At 42.4% G+C, this 12696-nt stretch overlaps 1 protein-coding gene across 2 annotated transcripts in view; it reads right to left on the minus strand.

The window, feature by feature from the left end:
* The window catches only part of LRRC2 (leucine rich repeat containing 2), a 110886-nt gene that overhangs the window by 44387 nt on the left and 53803 nt on the right, over positions 1 to 12696 (minus strand). The window lies entirely within an intron of this gene.

Below are 12696 nucleotides of genomic sequence, written 5' to 3' on the forward strand. Positions count from 1 at the left end.
TGACCAAAGAGATTGAAGCGTTCTCCGACTGGTTTTTGAATGTTATAATTCTTGACGTCTGATTTGTATCCATTTATTCTTTTACGTAGAGACTGTCCAGTTTGGCCAATGTACATGGCAGAAGGGCATTGCTGGCACATGGTGGTAGATGTGCAGGTGAACGAGCCTCTGATAGTGTGACTGATGTGATTAGGCCCTATGATGGTGTCCCCTGAATAGAAATGTGGACAGAGTTGGCAACGGGCTTTGTTGCAAGGATAGGTTCCCGGGTTAGTGGTTCTGTTGTGTGGTGTGTGTTTGCTGGTGAGTATTTGCTTCAGGTTGGGGGCCTGTCTGTAAGCAAGGACTGGCCTGTCTCCCAAGATCTGTGAGAGTGATGGCTTGCCTTTCAGGATAGGTTTCAGAGTAGCAGCTGTATTAGTCTGTATCTGCAAAAAGAACAGGAGGACTTGTGGCACCTTAGAGACTAACAAATTTATTTGAGCATAAGCTTTCATGAGCTACAGCTCAGGATAGGTTGTAGATTCTTGGTGATGCATTGGAGAGGTTTTAGTTGGGGGCTGAAGGTGATGGCTAGTGGCATTCTGTTATTTTCTTTGTTGGGCCTGTCCTGTAGTAGGTAACTTCTGGATACTCTTCTGGCTCTGTCCATCTGTTTCTTCACTTCAGCAGGTGGGTATTGTAGTTGTAAGAATGCATGATAGAGATCTTATAGGTGTCTCTGTCTGAGGGATTGGAGCAAATGCGATTGTATCGTAGAGCTCAGCTATAGACAATGGATCGTGTGGTGTGGTCCGGATGAAAACTGGAGGCATGTAGGTAGGCATAGCAGTCAGTAGGTTTCCGATATAGGGTGGTGTTTATGTGACCATCGCTTATTAGCACCGTAGTGTCCAGGAAGTGGATCTCTTGTGTGGACTGGTCCAGGCTGAGGTTGATGGTGGGATGAAAATTGTTGAAATCATGGTGGAATTCCTCAAGGGCTTCTTTTCCATGGGTCCAGATGATGAAGATGTCATCAATGTAGCAGAAATAGAGTAGGGGCATTAGGCGACAAGAGCTGAGGAAGCGTTTTTCTAAGTCAGCCATAAAAATGTTGGCATACTGTGGGGCCATGCGGGTACCCATAGCAGTGCTGCTGATTTGAAGTATACATTGTCCCCAAATGTGAAATAGTTATGGGTGAGGACAAAGTCACAAAGTTCAGCCACCAGGTTTGCCGTGACATTATCGGGGAAACTGTTCCTGACGGCTTATAGTCCGTCTTTGTGTGGAATGTTGGTGTAGAGGGCTTCTACATCCATAGTGGCTAGGATGGTCTTTTCAGGAAGATCACCGATGGATTGTAGATTCCTCAGGAAGTCAGTGGTGTCTCGAAGATAGCTGGGAGTGCTCATAGTGTAGGGCCTGAGGAGGGAGTCTACATAGCCAGACAATCCTGCTGTCAGGGTGCCAATGCCTGAGATGAGAAGTCAGTGAAGGTGATGACCTTAGACTGAAGAAGGAGAGGGAGGGAATATTTATTTCTGCATATGTTGATGGTTATTTACTGTGAGTGTTGCCTAAATAAGGATTTGGGTATTCTCAACAAACCCACTGTATGAATATTCAATTTGTCTTGGAGAAAGGGCAAAAGCAGTGGAGTTATTCACAAAGCAACTCCCTAAGACTTTATTCACGAACAACGGAAAAAGAATGGATTTGTTTCAGCTGAGTCTGCATGGATCAATTAATGTACAATACATTAGTTTGCTTTAGTAATCACACCTCCATAGAGTGCATTACATCACCGTTATATTGACAAGCCATTATTTACACAATTAGGCATCTAATGTTAAGCACCCTGATTTGACAACTTTGGCCTCACTAAACTGGAGAATCAAACATTCACTTCTGTGCAAAAGTTTGCATTCCTATATGCCTCAGAATTTAAGCATAGCAAGTCGCTCCCTTACTTTTCACTATAAAAATATTTAATGTTCTCATGCTAGTTTGAATGTTGGGTTTCTTCAGTCTTGATCTCAAATAAGTTTAGTCATAGAGGCCACAAATTCAGCAAATGACATAAGCAGATGCTTATCTCTCAGCACATGAGTAATCTTGTGCTCATTTAATAAAACATATGCTTAAATCTTATTGACTTCAGCATGTGCTTAAGTATTTTGTTGAATCAGGTCCAGAATAGTCTGGTCCTTTGAGATCTGCCTTTTAGCATTTATCAATGTTTCCAAATTTGTCTCCTGCTGAGAAGGAATATAGGGTATGTCTACACTGCAATCAAAAACAAGTGGCTGGACCATGGCAGCTGACTCGGGCTTGCAGGTGTCAGGCTAAGGGGCTATGTAATTGCAGTGTAGACTTTTGGGCTCAGGCTGAAGCTTGGGCTCAAGGACCCTGCGAGGGGAAAAGTGAGAGTTCAGGCACTAGCCCGAGCCCCAACATCTACACCACAATAAAGAGCCCCGCAGCCGGAGTCAGCTGGCACAGGCCAGCTGTGGGTCTCTAATTGCTATGTAGACATACCCACTGGGACCGAAGAGTGCAAACTCTTTTTAACTTGGTCATACAGCAACATAGCAACACTGGGTCAAAATCATGGGTAAAATTTTCAGAAGTGTCTAAGTGACTGGGAAGTCTAACTCCCATTTTCAGAAAGTGACCTGGGCACTTAGGAGCCCAAGTCCCATTGACTTTCACTTTCTGAAATAGGATTCCTAAGCGCTTTTGAAAATGTTACCCCCAAATCTTTCTTTTGGCTCCAGGAAGCCTGGAAATAGTGTCTTTAAACAGCTCATAAATTAGAAGCAATTTTTGCCTTGCCAATTTCTAGAATTATTTCAAATACTTGGCAAAGAATTTGCTACTGGGGTCATTTTCAAAACTCCATTCAGTTTAACCAATGTGTTTCAGGCATTTTGAATGATGGGGAGTGCAGGTTTTTTAAGCCTTTGAATTCATACTAAATTGTTTTAGTTAATTGTTTTCAATTCTGACCAACTTTTCATGGTTTGAATTATGCAACAAATGCCCTAAACTTGGGTCAGATAGTAATCAGTAGATAAAGATGAAAACTAGGTAATTTTAGACCCTATTTTTGTAAAGTAGTATATCATCTAGCAGTCTTACTGCTAGGTTTTATATCATTCTGCAGTGGTAACATCTGAAATAAATAATCTAGCTGAGGCGCCATTACCAGCTCTGCAGCAGTAACTCTGCCTCATAAAATGAGTTTTCATAGTTTCCACCTTTACTCCCTTTAAATCTTTGTGTGTGGGTTTGGTTTTGTTCTTTTAGAATTTTACATTACAAAGGCAACTTTAACTGTGAAGGCCACAATTTTAACTTGTTTTTAAGATCAGAAACCTCAGTGTTTCTTTAAATTTGTTAGTTTCCCCAAAAATATTAATAAGGTGATATATTTTAATAGGTTCCTCTTAATTAAGCCCCAGTAATAGTGCTACTTATGTACAGCTAAATCATTCATCTTAACTTGATTAGTGGTACATTGAAACAGACATTCAAATGCTGACCATTGGGATTTTTTTAAAGAGTAATTTAATGCTAGTTCTAATTCCATGACTTCATATATATATATATGTAAATCTGCAGACATTGAGTCTATATATAATTCTTTTTCCTCTTCTCTTTTTGATATGGATTGTTTCATTTTTTGCTTCATTTGCCCAGGAGGTATATACCATATTTTGATCCATCTTATATATTTGTCAGTTTATGGCAGTTAAAAAATAAAGTGTCTGAATTGCCTCAAGGCTGGTAATGAGAAATCTTTCTAAATTCTTGTGGAAGATTAACCCACCCTTTCCTTCCGCCCAACCCCTCCAAATGTGCAGTACTTATTTTTACATCTATTATAAATAAATAAATTTTAAAGGTTCAAACTATTACTGCTCTTCTTTCATCTCATTCTTGATTTTCCCCACCATTACGGGCTAAACTGAGACTTAACTTGAAGCTTCAACTTATGGGGCAACACATACTTGTACCAGCCAAGGAGGAGCTCTCAGAAGGAAGTGGCTGGGTGACCCAGTAGGTAAGGGGCTAACCTAGGATTTACAAGATGCAGGTTTAAAGGCCTTCTCTACCACATCTGACTTGTGTGGCATTGGGCAAGTCACTTAGCCTTTCTGTGTCTCAGTTTCCCATCTGTAAAATAGAGATAACAGCACTTCCTTACCTCACTGGGGTGTTGTGAAGATAAAGATTGTGAGGTGCTCAGATAGGATGGTAATGAGGGCCATATAAGTAGCTAGATAGATTTGAGACACTCCATTTAGTCACAGTTCCTCCAGAGCTCCTCTTTGGCCTGAGGGTTAGACGGACATTGCATTATCCCTTTACCAAGCCCAAAGTACTTCTCTTCCCCCACTGGCTGGTGCAAACTCCTCTCCTCATCACATCATTCCCACTTGCTTGAGAGGGACAGTCTTTGGCATGCTCTCTTCCCACCCCAGAGGCAAGGTTCAGGTAGCTGCTGCATGGAAGTTGGGGAGAGTGGATGGCAGAGAGAAAGTACATTACACTTCCTTGTTCCCTGGCTCTGCTGTGATCTAGCTCTATTGCTGTCCTTCACTGGTCTGCCATTTCTTTCCATCTTGAAGAACCAGCACCTGAAAAACCAGGTGAGGAGGCGATGGCAGGCATGGTGATGAGGACATGAACACAGATTTCCCTAAACTATGGTCCTCGGCAATTTGGAGATACTGGTGTTAATGGGGCAGGTTCATGCCGTGGAATGCTGATTCTGGGCCCGGGAAACAAGCACAGAGTGGTGGGACCGCATAGTGTTGCAGGTTTGGGATGATTCCCAGTGACTCCAAAACTTTTGCATGCATAAGGGTACTTTCATGGAACTTTGTGACTTGCTTTCCCCTGCCCTGAAGTGCAAGAATACCAAGATGAGAGCAGCCCTCACAGTTCACAAGTGAGTGTCAATAGCCCTGTGGAAGCTTGCAATGCCAGACAGCTACCGGTCAGTAGGTAATCAATTTGGAGTGGGCAAATTTACTGTGGGGGTTGCTGTGATGCAAGTAGCCAATGCAATCATTGAGCTGCTGCTATCAAAGGTAGTGACTCTGGGAAATGTGCAGGTCATAGTAGATGGCTTTGCTGCAACGGGATTCCCTAACTGTGGTGGGGCTATAGATGGAACACATATCCCTATCTTGGGACTGGACCACCAGGGCAGCCAGTACATAAACCGCAAGGGGTACTTTTCAATGGTGCTGCAAGCACTGGTGGATCACAAGGGACATTTCACCAACATCAACATGGGATGGCTGAGAAAGGTTCATGATGCTCGCGTCTTCAGGAACTCTGGTTTATTTAAATGGCTGCAGGAAGGGATTTACTTCCCAAACCAGAAAATAACTGTTGGGGATGGTAAAATGCCTATAGTTCTCCTTGGAGACCCAGCCTGGCTCATGAAGCCGTACACAGGCACCCTGGACAGTAGTAAGGAGCTGTTCAACTATAGGCTGGGCAAGTGCAGAATGGTGGTAGAGTGTGCATTTGGACATTTAAAGGGTTGCTGGCGCAGTTTACTGACTCACTCAGACCTCAGCAATATTCCCATTGTTATTGCTGCTTGCTGTGTACTCCACAATCTCTGTGACAGTAAGGGGGAGACCTTTATGGTGGAGTGGGAAGTTGAGGCAAGTCGCCTGGCCGCTGAATACGCGCAGCCAGACACCAGGGCAGTCAGAAGAGCACAGCAGGAAGCACTGCGCATCAGAGAAGCTTTGAAAACCAGTTTCATGACTGGCCAGGGTACTGTGTGACACTTCTGTTTGTTTCTCCTTGATGAAAACCCACCTCCTTGGTTGCCTCTAAATTCCCTGTAAGCCACCCGCCCTCTCCCCTTCGATCACAGCTTGCTTGCAAAGGAAATAAAGTCACTATCATTTAAAAAATATGTATTCTTTATTAATTTATTATAAAAATAGAGCGATAACTCACAAGGTAGCCCAGGTGGGGTGTGGGAGGAGAGGAGGAGGGAAGGAAAAGCCCACTTCAAAACTTGTCGAATGACAGCCTTCTGTTGCTTGGCTGTCCACTGGGGTAGACTAGTTGGGTGCCCAGAGCCTACCCTCTCCTCTCCCCCGCATTCTTGGGTGTCTGGGGTGGGGAGGCTATGGAACTTGGGGAGGAGGGAGGGCGGTTAAACAGGGGCTTCAGCAGCAGTCTGTGATCCTGCTGCTGTTCATGAACCTCCACCAGATGCCGGAGCATGTCCATTTGATCCCGCAGTAGCCCCAGTGTTGCGTCATGCCTCCTCTGATCTTCCTTCCACCACCTCTCCTCACGTTCATCGGCTGCTTTCCTGTACTCTGCTATTATGTCCCTCCATACATTCTTCTGAGCTCTGTCAGTGCTGGACGACTGCATGAGCTCAGAGAACACTTCATCGTGTGTGCCTTTTTTTGCCGCCTTATCTGAGATAGCCTTTGGGATGGAGGAGGGAGGCTTGAAACATTTGCAGCTGCTGGAGGAAAAAAGGGAGTGAAGTATTTAAAAAGATACATTTTACAGAACAATGGCTATACTCTTTCACGGTGAACAACACTATTCACATTACATAGCACATGTGATTTTGGTACAAGGTCACATTTTGTATCTTATATTGAGTCCCTGCGGCTTTGGTATTAGAGATCACACACGCAGTGCCGGGTAACAGAATTCGGCTTGCAGGCGGCCATGGTAACCATGGCTTCTATGGCTTCTTTTGGCTTCTGCAACCTTCATAACAGCAGCACCCTCCTCTCCCATACCAAGCAAAGCATGTTGAGTTGGCCATTTAGTGCTGCGGTTTTCCTGTTAAAATGCAGCAGCAGAAACCAAACTAACCTCCCCCCAACATCCAGTTCTCTGGGATGGTCACTTTACCCCTCACCTCACCGCATGGCTGGTATCAGGGAAGATCGCTGCTAGCCAAACGCGAACAGCTCAGCACCAATGCCCCGCCACTCCCACCGCATGGCTAACTGTGGGGAGAATTTCTTTTCAGACACAGGCAAACAGCCTACTAGGAACGGCCACCTCTGAATGTCCCCTTAATTAAATTCCCCTATTTCAACCAGGTTACCATGAACGATATCACTCTTCTGAGGATAACACAGAGAGATAAAGAACAGATATTGCTTGAATGCCAGCAAACACCGGGACCATACACTGCCAGGCTTTATCATGCAATGATACCAGATTACTTGCTACCAGCATGGCGTGGTAAAGTGTCCTACCATGGAGGATGGAATAAGGCAGCTCTCCCCAGAAACCTTCTGCAAAGGCTTTTAGAGTACCTCCAGGAGAGCTTAATAGATGTCCCTGGAGGATTTCCACTCCATCCCCAGACACATTAACAGACTTTTCCAGTAGCTGTACTGGCCACGAATGAATCCCAAGTCCTCAGGGCAACTTAATCATTAAAAAACGCTTGCTTTTATAACATGTATTATATTTTAAAAGGTACACTCACCAGAGGTTCCTTCTCCAGTTTGCTTGGGTTGGGATGGTATTTCAGTCAGGGCGGTAAAAAGATCCTGGCTGTCGGGGAGAACGGTGTGCTGTGTGCTCTGCTCAAGCTCTTCCTCCTCCTCCTCATCTTCCCCGGCCACAAAATCCTCATGCATAGCGGAGAGTACTCCATCATCGGAGTCCACGGACAGGGTGGAGTAGTGGTGGTGGCCCCCCCTAGAATTGCATGCAGCTCAGCATAGAAGCGGATTGTCTGGGGCTCTGTCCTGGAGAGTCCGTTTGATTCTTTGGTTTTCTGGTATGCTTGTCTGAGCTCCTTAAATTTCACATGGCACTGTGTTGCATCCCTGCTGTAGCCTCTGTCCGTCATGGCCTCGGAGATTTTTGGAAATGTTTTGGCATTTCATCTTTTAGAATGTAGTTCTGATAGCATGGATTCCTCCCCCATACAGCGATCAGACCCAGTACCTCCCATTCGGTCCATGCTGGAGCTCTTTTTCGATTCTGGGACTGCATGGTTACCTGTGCTGATGAGCTCTGCATGGTCACCTGGGCTGATGAGCTCACCTGGCCAAACAGGAAATGAGATTCAAAAATTCCCACAGCTTTTTCTGTACATCTGGCCAGTGCATCTGAGTTCAGAGTGCTGTCCAGAGCGGTCACAATGGTGCACTGTGGGATAGCTCCCAGAGGCCAATACCTTCAAATTGCATCCTCACTAACCCTAATTTGAAACGGCAATGTCGATTTCAGGGCTAATCCCCTCGTTGGGGAGGAGTACAGAAATCAGTTTTAAGAGCCCTTTATGTAAAAAAAAAATGGCTTCATTGTGTGGATGGGTGCAGGGTTAATTCAATTTAATGCTGCTAAATCCAACATAAACTCATAGTGTAGACCAGGCCTCAGATTTTGGAAGGCACTTCAGATTCTTAAACCTTGGGTCAAGTGCTGTAGCTATCTTTAGAAATATCACACTAATACCTTCTTTGTGTTTTGTCAAATCACAAACCTGAGAGAATAATTTTCAATAAATTATTTATTCTGTGAATTTCATGTATTTTAATCTTCATAAATTGTACCTGAGGTCATGATTTGCTCATAAATAGTTATTGTACTGTAGCTCATTAGCAAGCAGTTTGTTGAACACATTTGATATTCAAGCTTTTTTACTGGACATGTACTGTTGAAAACAAGGGTCAAAATCCCCAGCTGGCATAAAGCAATATAGCCAAGATATGGTCCATGGTGTGTTTCAGTTCTCTGACTGCCTGACTGGATAAGCATAGGCACTTTTTCTTGTGCTAATGCTGACAGTCACAAATTCAAAAGTTGCTTTTCCTGAAAATTTTCCAACATTCACTTAAAATTTGCTGATTCCACAAATCCTTCTTGACAGTAAACTGCTTTCTGTGAATAACTAATGAATGAAACACTTAGAGGGCAAGAAGCCAATCAAAGTAAATTCATTAAATAATTCAAATAAATATTCATGGCATTGGTCTTGTTTTTACAGCCTTCACCCATCTGCAGTAGCTAAAGCTTTCTCTGAAGAACTTATTTAATTCAGTAGGTACACGTTTGTGATAAAATCACAAAGAATCTCAGCTAAGAGCTTTATGAACTGGTTGTCAATCTCTGCTAGGTAGCTGATTCAGACATGTGTTGTTAAGAGTCTAAAAGAATTATGTCATAAATATAAAGGGAAGAGTAAACACCTTTAAAATCCCTCCTGGCCAGAGGAAAAACTCTTTCATCTGTAAAGGGTTAAGAAGCTAGGATAACCTCGCTGGCACCCAACCAAAATGACCAATGAGGAGACAAGATACTTTCAAAGCTGGAGGGTCGGAGAAACAAAGGTTCTCTCTGTCTGTGTGATGCTTTTGCCGGGAACAGAAAAGGAATGGAGTCTTAGAACTTAGTAAGTAATCTAGCTAGATATGCGTTAGATTCTGTTTTGTTTAAATGGCTGATAAAATAAGCTGTGCTGAATGGAATGTATATTCCTGTTTTTGTGTCTTTTTGTAACTTAAGGTTTTGCCTAGAGGGATTCTCTATGTTTTGAATCTGATTACCCTATAAGGTATTTACCATCCTGATTTTACAGAGGTGATTCTTTTCACTTTTTCTTCAATTAAAATTCTTCTTTTAAGAACCTAATTTCTTCTTCATTGTTCTTAAGATCCAAGGGTTTGGTCTGTGTTCACCTATGCAAATTGGTGAGGATTTTTATCAAGCCTTCCCCAGGAAAGGGGGTGTAGGGTTTGGGGAGGATTTTGGGGGGAAAGACGTTTCCAAGCGGGCTCTTTCTCGGTTATATATTTGTTAGACGCTTGGTGGTGGCAGAAATAAAGTCCAAGGGCAAAAGGTAAAATAGTTTGTACCTTGGGGAAGTGTTAACCTAAGCTAGTAAAAATAAACTTAGGGGATTTTCATGCAGGTCCCCACATCTGTACCCTAGAATTCAGAGTGGGGAAGGAACCTTGACATACTACAACGTTATTTTTTCATCAAGGGTTCAGTTGGGAGATTCTCTAAGGGCAGATAAGGATAAATAACATGGAGAGGGAATTGCTCTGTAAAGGGAGACCTGTGAAAGAGCTGCAGAGAGAAGAGTCATACAATGGGAGGACAAATGAGAGAGAGAGACTCCAAAAAATGAAGGGAGAAGGAGGGAAGCGAAGAGGGAAAGACAGTTAAAATAAAACAATGGGCCAGATCCTCAGCTGGCATAAATTATTTATATTGCAGTAGCACGTAGACAACCCTACTGATTTGGGCCCCATTTTGCTAAACACTGCACCAATATATAATAAGATATACCTCACCTGCCCCAAAGAGCATACAATCTAAATAAACAAGACAGATAAAGGGTGGGAAGGGAACAGATGAAGTGATTTACCCAAGGTGACATAGCAGATCATGGGTAGATCTGGGAATAGAACCCAGATCTTCTGATGGCCAACTCAGTGTGCCAGCCAGTAGATCACCTTGCTTCACCAGCTGAGGAGCTGAACTATTGTTTTGAGTTCTATGGGACTTCTCATGTGCTTAAAGAATTGAATAAACCTTTACAGAAACTGGGCCTTGTTTCCTGATTTCAGAACTAATTATTTTATATCGGTCTATGTTAAACAGCATTTGCAATCTGTTGTCCTAAATCCCAAATGATTTAAATCCTTTTGAAACTAGCTGCATTGTTTATGCATTCATTATTTGCTCTGCCTCCTATTTTATTTGGACAAGGTGGGTGAGGCAATATCTTTTATTGGGCCAACTTCTGTTGGTGAGAGAGACAAGTTTTCGAGCTACACAGAGCTCTTCTTCAGGTTTTGGGAAGGTACTTAAGAGTGTCAGAGCTAAATACAAAGTTGAATAGATAGTTTAGCATAAGTAGTTAGCACATATTCTAAGGGATCATTCAATGTCTCCCTATTTTACTTGCATTTCTGAACTTGGAGCCTCTCATTTAAAATAATAACAAATTTGGGCAATGATACCAATTAAGCAAGAGGAGAAGGAAACCATTACAATCAATTATGAAAAATTGTTTTTAAGAAGTTGGGGGACAATATCCAACAAACTACAACTTACAACCCATCGATTTTTAACAAAATTCAAAGATGAAAACATAAGGCTTTAAAATTCATAATGTATTCATCACTTCTCAGACTGTTTTGGACATACCTAGTTTCTTACCAACCATAAACGCAAAACATTTTGACATTAGTTGACAAGGGGCATCATTAGGATGTCTCAAGGTCTCTCGGGTACAATTGTAATAACCACTTATCAACTCAAATAGAAATACTCTGTTCCTTTCAACAGCTGTTTTCTTCCTAATAATATAGACATATATAAAGAGCTGTAAAATGCTGAAAATATTATTTAATCTCTAAATTATTTAATATTATTTAATATTAAGGGACTCACATACTGAATCATACAACAGATGAGAGTGCAGAATAAGTTCCTCATCAATACTCCGAGGTCTGGAGTAACCACTTTGATTTCTGTATCACTAATACTGCTTGGAAAGCTATTTTTAAATCCACTAAAGTTCTTTCAGTTTCCACAGCTTGTGTGGAAACCCAATATAAAATATTTTATCTGGGACGACTGTTATGTATCGGCTGCATAAATTCTGATAAAAGAAAAGGAGTACTTGTGGCACCTTAGAGACTAACAAATTTATTAGAGCATAAGCTTTCGTGAGCTACAGCTCACTTCATCGGATGCATTTGGTGGAAAAAACAGAGGAGAGATTTATATATACACACACAGAGAACATGAAACAATGGGTTTATCATACACACTGTAAGGAGAGTGATCACTTAAGATAAGCCATCACCAACAGCAGGGGGGGGAAGGAGGAAAACCTTTCATGGTGACAAGCAGGTAGGCTAATTCCAGCAGTTAACAAGAATATCAGAGGAACAGTGGGGGGTGGGGTGGGAGGGAGAAATACCATGGGGAAATAGTTTTACTTTGTGTAATGACTCATCCATTCCCAGTCTCTATTCTGATGTTATAGTGGCATAGAAGTTTACCTTCCTATATGGTGAGTACACCCTATAATAGCTAATTCCTGGATGGACATATTTCCGTATAAATGGACACCCCACTAACCTGGAAGATTCAAATGACACTACTTGGAAAAGGTTTTGTAGACCAATCCACTAGTTCCACTGTCCCAGCACTACTCATTACTTACTGTTTGCTGCTGGGTTAGCTCTAGCTGAGAACTGGAAATCTACACTTCATCCCAAACTGTGGTTCCAGAAACTAATCTATACATGTTCTTCTACTACCCTCATCAACTTAATAGTTGAGCACCTTCCAGTAGTGAATTATATTAGGACTAACATCTGCCATGTATGCTTAACTCTTTCTTTCATGCTCTCCCCAGGGAGAGAATAGTGGGTGCAGTGAAGTGCTTTGTTTTATTAGGGTTTGTTTGAGGGTTTTTAACTGTAGATGATGCTATATGTTTATATCACAGAAGGCAAGGTCAAAGAAGCATGCCTTGCTCTTATAGCTGAAGGTGATGGTTCTTCATTTCTGTAGGAATTCCACAGTTTCAAGCTCAATCTACACTGTAGCTGTGCAGCTCTTGCTGCAGTAGTATAGACATGCCCCTAGTTAAATAGCTAGGCAGACAAAAGCTACTCTCTGAGTAGCTTTATGATTTCCCCCCTTTTCTCATAA

This window comes from Dermochelys coriacea, chromosome 5 (genome assembly GCF_009764565.3).
Source record: "Dermochelys coriacea isolate rDerCor1 chromosome 5, rDerCor1.pri.v4, whole genome shotgun sequence".
NCBI lineage: Eukaryota > Metazoa > Chordata > Testudines > Dermochelyidae > Dermochelys > Dermochelys coriacea.